Here is a 6,000-nt window from a genome sequence, read left to right on the forward strand (position 1 = left end):
TAAGAATCCAGTGTCCATTGGCTGAAGAAGCCGTCAAGTGGAAATAACCAGAGGACCCCCGGAGGGCAGACTGGAATCCACCCAACAGCCTCAAGAATGGGAGAACCAAAGAACAAGATAACATCTGGCAGCACGGAGCCATCAGGAATGTGCCCTCTGCTGATTGATTCAGCAACAGCATGATGAAGCAATTCCCATAGACTGGCATAGAAAGAAATTCCTATAAAAATGGACTCTAGAAAGTGAGAACTTTGGGGTCTGATTCTGCAAACCAACTTCCAGGAGCATCAGACAAGGCCCTGCTCCCTCCTCATGTCCAGGTCACCTGGCCAGTGGCTTGGCATGAGCAACTCTAAGGCTGGTAATAATGATAGCAACCTTGCAGAACCTCTGTGTGTATGTGTGTGTGTGTGTGTGTATGAATGAATGTGTGAATAAATATGAAATTGAATGGAATGTTATAGCTATAACTAACTGCTTACTAAGATTCTTTCTGTATTCACAATAAATGTGGTATTTTGCCTTTTCCCCTTTAATAAGATCCTGCTGGTTTTTATTTTATTGGTATAACATTTTGTCCCACCATCAGTAGATGTGGAGAACAATTGATCACCATCCTGTTTATAACAGCCCTTAACATATTTGAAGACTGACCAGGTCTCTCTACCCTCCTCCACAACTTCATTTCGCAGGACTAAACATGCCCACATTTTTTTGACTTTTACTCATATGATAAAAAGTTTAGAAAAACCTGACCTCTTCATTGCTCTTCTGGCCTTTCTCCAATTTGTCCACATCTTTCCTAAAGTGTGGCACCCAGAACTAGACAGAGTACTCCAGCTGAGGTCTCACCAGTGCCCAATAAAGCAGGCCAATTATTTCCTGTGTCTTGCATTCAGCCCTCCTCTTAAAACACCCCAGAATCATCGTGCCCTTTTCACAACTGCTGATTTATAGTCAATTTGTGAGTCACTACCCCCTAGCCAGTTATTCCCATTGTAGTTATTCATTTGATTTGTCTGTCGTTCCATTTTCCAAGTCCTGGAGGAAGTTTAATATACAGTTACTCTAGTGAACCTCTATGATACTTTTATTACAGAGGCAATTAAGATTGGTAGCATGAGGGTGCAAATAGCAGAAATTTCAGTTGCCAGACAGTGATTTAGGAACTCACCATTGGCATTTAAACCAGTTGGGTGAATCTTAATGAAAGTAGCCTTTTTGGTCAAAAGAATAACTATAAAGTTAAATGCCTTCTTAGTTATTGATGGTCAGCAGTTGGAGCTCTTGAAAACACGCTCCTCCCTTTGAGTCTGGGCTTTGTTGCGCAGTTAATGCATGCAGGATTCTGTTTTAACAAACCTTTCATTATTTTCCCAGTTCAGAGCTAAGCTTAGAAAAGTCCACACTTTGTGTGTTTGCAGAAGACTCAGGATCAGACAATAAGCTCCAGTCTTGCCAAACCCTAACAAAAGGAAATACACTTGGAAGATCACTGCCGGCAGAGGGACTGAGGAATGTATTTACCTGCCTTACAGAACAGCAGGTGATAGGCCTCACATTGTGTTCTAAAGGGCTGTGACAAGGTCAAGAGGCTCTGCTTGCTGGTAGCAGTCAGTTAATTCCCTCTCAGGGTACATCTACACAGCAAAAACAAGCCTGTGGCAGCAAGTTTCAGCAACCAGGTTGACTGACTCAGGATCATGGAGCTGCACTTCAGGGCTAAAAACAGCAAATGTTTGGACTTGGGCCAGAGCCCAGCCTGTGAAACCTGGTGAGGGAGGAGAGTTTCAGAGCCCAGGTTCTAGCCTGTGCCAGAATATCTACACTGCTATTTTCTCCCACACAGTGCCAGCCCCATAAGCCCACCTCAGTTACCCTGGGCTCTGAGACTCACTGTTCTTTTCTTTTTTTTTGCTGTGTAGATGTACCCTTGGACCACCTCACAGATGTATCCGGTGGAGTAAAATGGCAGGGCTAAATTCAACTCAGGCTCTGGGCAAATACAGAGAATGCTAGAAGCACAGCAGTTTGAGAGACAAAAGGGGTTAGAGAGAGTTGTACCTCAAGGTAGGGTGTCTTTCTCCATCATGCTCTCCTTCTTCACCTGCTTTCCCATCTCCCCCACCCCCTTCTTCTCTCTCACTCCTCAGTTTTCCCCTTCTCTCCCTTTAATCACCCATTCTTATGGACTGTGGCACCTTCCTGTTTGCAAGTGGTCTTTGGGACACAGTCACGCTCCAGGCACTATGAAGTGCTCTTCTTGGCTCTCCAGCTAGGAGCAGAAGGCATTCCAGCTCCCCCGCCCGGGGATGGACAGTGCTGAAGAGTGACAAGGAGGAGCAGAGAGGTTGGGGCCTGCTAGTTGCTAGTGGCAGTGAAGCATGCTGCTTTGCTTTCAGCATTTTAATGCCTCTAAAACCTGATGGAGTTCTACGACAGGGATTCAGCTTATGAACTTCATGCTATGTATCATAATTTTCCTTTATGACTTCCTAGTATTTTGCCTAACAATCTTTCTTTTTGTTGAAATAAAGTAAAATGCAGTGATCATGCATAATTCACAGTGAAGTGTAAAGTTCCAGATGGATTTACCCCTCTCAAAACTGCATTACATCTCTGTCTAGTTGCATATCAGTGTTCTACTGTGGATTAAACAAGTAAAGCAATACTGGGACATTCATTTTTATTATAAAGTGAGATCCCAAGATACTCCATTTCCTTGAGTTCATTGAACAACTTGAGTGGTTTTTACATTAAACAAATGTTCTGATAATGATGGAATCATATGCCTGTGCTCTCACTGCATGATAGGCTAGCTGCTCTTTCAGAGAAGGGTATGACTCTTGATTGATTGATTGATTGGACCTTATCCAGAAGATGGAAAAAAAGTCATCATTTTCAAATATGAAAATCTATTAAAAAATTCCACTGTAGCTATTACTATGGAATTTTTTAACCTGTTATGGATGTACCTTGGTAAATCAGAGATTGAGTAGCTGGCACACGTTAACCAAAATTGTCCGTCCTGATACCTGTGACTCCTGGCATTGGATTTTGCACATTTAGAGTGTGTGGAATAGATAGTTGCTGCATTTTGTTATCTCAAAACAGCTAAGCTTTTCCTACCCCCTGAAGTGCAGTTCCACTCTGAGCACATACAAAGAACAGATGTGTCAGGGAAGAAGGAGCTATTTTTTACATACTCACTTTTCAGAGACATATCTGGTCACATTAGATGTTTTTATTTGTTAGCCCTGAGCAGCCAATAGAAAATGGGAGAAGGAGCTGTACTCTAGTTCTCCTCTTGAATCATGCATGGAATTATTCTAATCACATACATATGTGCCAAGAAGCCACAGACAATGGAGCTGCACAGGTGTGACTGAAGAGATAAATCAGGAGGGGAGAACCCAGTTTGACACTGAGGTCAGAGAAGTTTATGGGAGCGGCTCCTATTTATTTCAGTTGGTGGTGTTCTGAACCTCTGAAACATGGATCCTTTGGCCCTAAGTGACTTTAGCGGAGGTAAAAGAGAGAGACTAATGTGCTATTACCAAGATTTCCTGTTTCCCGATGTAGCACTTGATCACAAATACTTTAGGCTTGATGATAGTCTTTAGTAAAAGACATGGTGTGACCTTCCCCTGCTGTTATCTGGATCAGTGATCTGCTAGGTTACTCCAATCCTTGACTCTGCTCTGCTGTGAGAACCCCCACTCCTGAGCTGTTCACGTACAGCCTCTGGCATATAAGCTGCTCCTTGGATTGTGAAACCGAATGACACTAGCCAATACCTTCGGTCCCAGACACAACCCTAGGAACCTCCACCTTGCAGTGTCCAGTTATGTCCTCTGGACCCTGCAAGATTATATGAATTTGTCAGTTTAACGAAGAAATTGATATGCACCAGGCTTGTTGTACCAAGGGGAGTCTGCTTCAGGTAGAATAAACAAACAGATTTATTAACTACAAAGATAGATTTTAAGTGATTATAAGTCAAAGCACAAGAAGTTAGGTGTGGTCAAATGAAATAAAAGCAAAACACATTCTAAGCTGATCTTAACATTTTCAGTGTCCTTACAAACTTAGATGCTTCTCACCACAGGCTAGCTGGTTGCCCTTCAGCCAGGCTCTCACCTCTGATCTGCACTTCAGTCGCTTGGTGGTAATGTCTGTAGCTGGAGGTGGAAGAGAGAGGAAGAGGATGGCAAACGTCTCTCCCTTTTATCATGTTCTTTCTTCCCTCTTGGATTTGCCGCCCCTTCAGAGTCAGGTGACTACTACCTCATCGCAGGCCCAAACTGACCAAAGGAAGGGGAGTGACTCACTTGAGAATCCAACCGATCCTTTGTTGCTGCCTAGGCCAGTGTCCTTTGTTCCTGTGAAGCTGGGTTGGGTTTGTCCTATATGTGCCCTGATGAGGTATGAACTTCCCCTCTGCTCTTGGAGAGTTTTTGTCTGGGCTTCTTTTAAGTCATGAGGACGCATTTTCAGCCTCATAACTGTATACATGAAATTACATCCTATAACTTTACTATAACAACAATGCTCAGTGCATCACAAGCCTTCTGAAGACACACAACATAACAAACTTTGCACTGGATACCACACAAATATAAGGATGAACATGGGGGTGCAGGGTGTTCCCCTGAGGTACAGAATGTTACACATGGGGTTTATTTATAATTATGCTCAGGAGCCTGTTTAATTTTACAGTAGTTTTGCAGCCCAGGTTCTGTAAATAGGAAAGTAGGGTTTTTAAATCTCCTAACTCAATACAAAACTCTCAAAGGCTAAATAACTAATTGTCAAGTCTGAAGCAACTTTCTTCTCTGGCACTACCAGGGATCTTAGGTGTTTTTAGAGTGAAAATAGTAAAAAGTAAATTACTTGAGAGTGTTCATGTCTAAGATATCCCTCTCTGTCCACAGATGGAGATTAACAAATAATTTATTAAGGCTCCAATATTGCAGTGAGCTACATACAGTTTCAATTAACTTCAATCTACTTCTGAGCAGACATAAGTGATTCAGTTGGCAGGATTGGGAACTTAAAGCTGAAGTCAATGAAAGTTTCCCATTAAAAGGATATGTGGGTTCAGGTTCTGATGTTTTTCGGCTTCTCAGTGGAGTATTAGACAGTTGTTACTATGTTACTCTCCCATATTGTGGCAAACACAGAAGTCCCTTCCAAAAGTTATGTTTTAAAGGATGGTTACAAGATGTATAAACTAGAGAGACAGACTAAGTGATAGCAGTCTAAAACCCTGTAGTATGCCAAATATGTGACTTTACAAAAGGAATGAAACATGGATTTAAGAGAGGGGAGGCCCTATCCTGCATTGTATACGGCTCAGAAAAAGGGACAATGTTTTAAGTGAATGCAGTGCCAATGAAAGACACCTTATTGATAGCTGTAGTAACTAGAGTCCATTGTTGATTGTGGGGAGGGTGAATTTTCCTTCCTTGGGAACCACTGAGTAGGAATAATCGCTCAGGTGAGTGTCATCTCCGATGATTATTCTGTAACTAAAGTAGACCCCTGAGTTTAATTGTATCTTTATAAACAAAATGGACATACTATGCTTTAGGATCCAAGCTTAGTAAGACAGATCTGCCCAAATTCAGTGCTCAGGATACACGCACAGGTCTGTCAAATACACTGTTTGTCCCTTTTCCTTGAGGTGTCGATGTTTGGACGTTAGCATTTGGGCACTCAGTGTGCTGATGTTTGACTAGAAACATAACACACTGCTTTAGAAATACTACACGCTTGAAACAGCACAAAAGTCAGTTGCAATCTTCCTTTTCAGGACCATGCATGTGCGTAGGGAATATGAAAATGTTCTGTACGGTAGAACTGGATTGAGTTAGTTTCTTCATTTTGAGATTAGGTACTTTGTAGAAATGGATGTGAGTGCTTGGAACTGAGTATTTTTAGAATGTGCATTTTAAAACAAATTCAAAAGCTATTTAAATATAGCTCAGCGAGCGGTAA

The sequence above is a fragment of the Lepidochelys kempii genome, chromosome 7, assembly GCF_965140285.1.
Source record: "Lepidochelys kempii isolate rLepKem1 chromosome 7, rLepKem1.hap1, whole genome shotgun sequence".
NCBI lineage: Eukaryota > Metazoa > Chordata > Testudines > Cheloniidae > Lepidochelys > Lepidochelys kempii.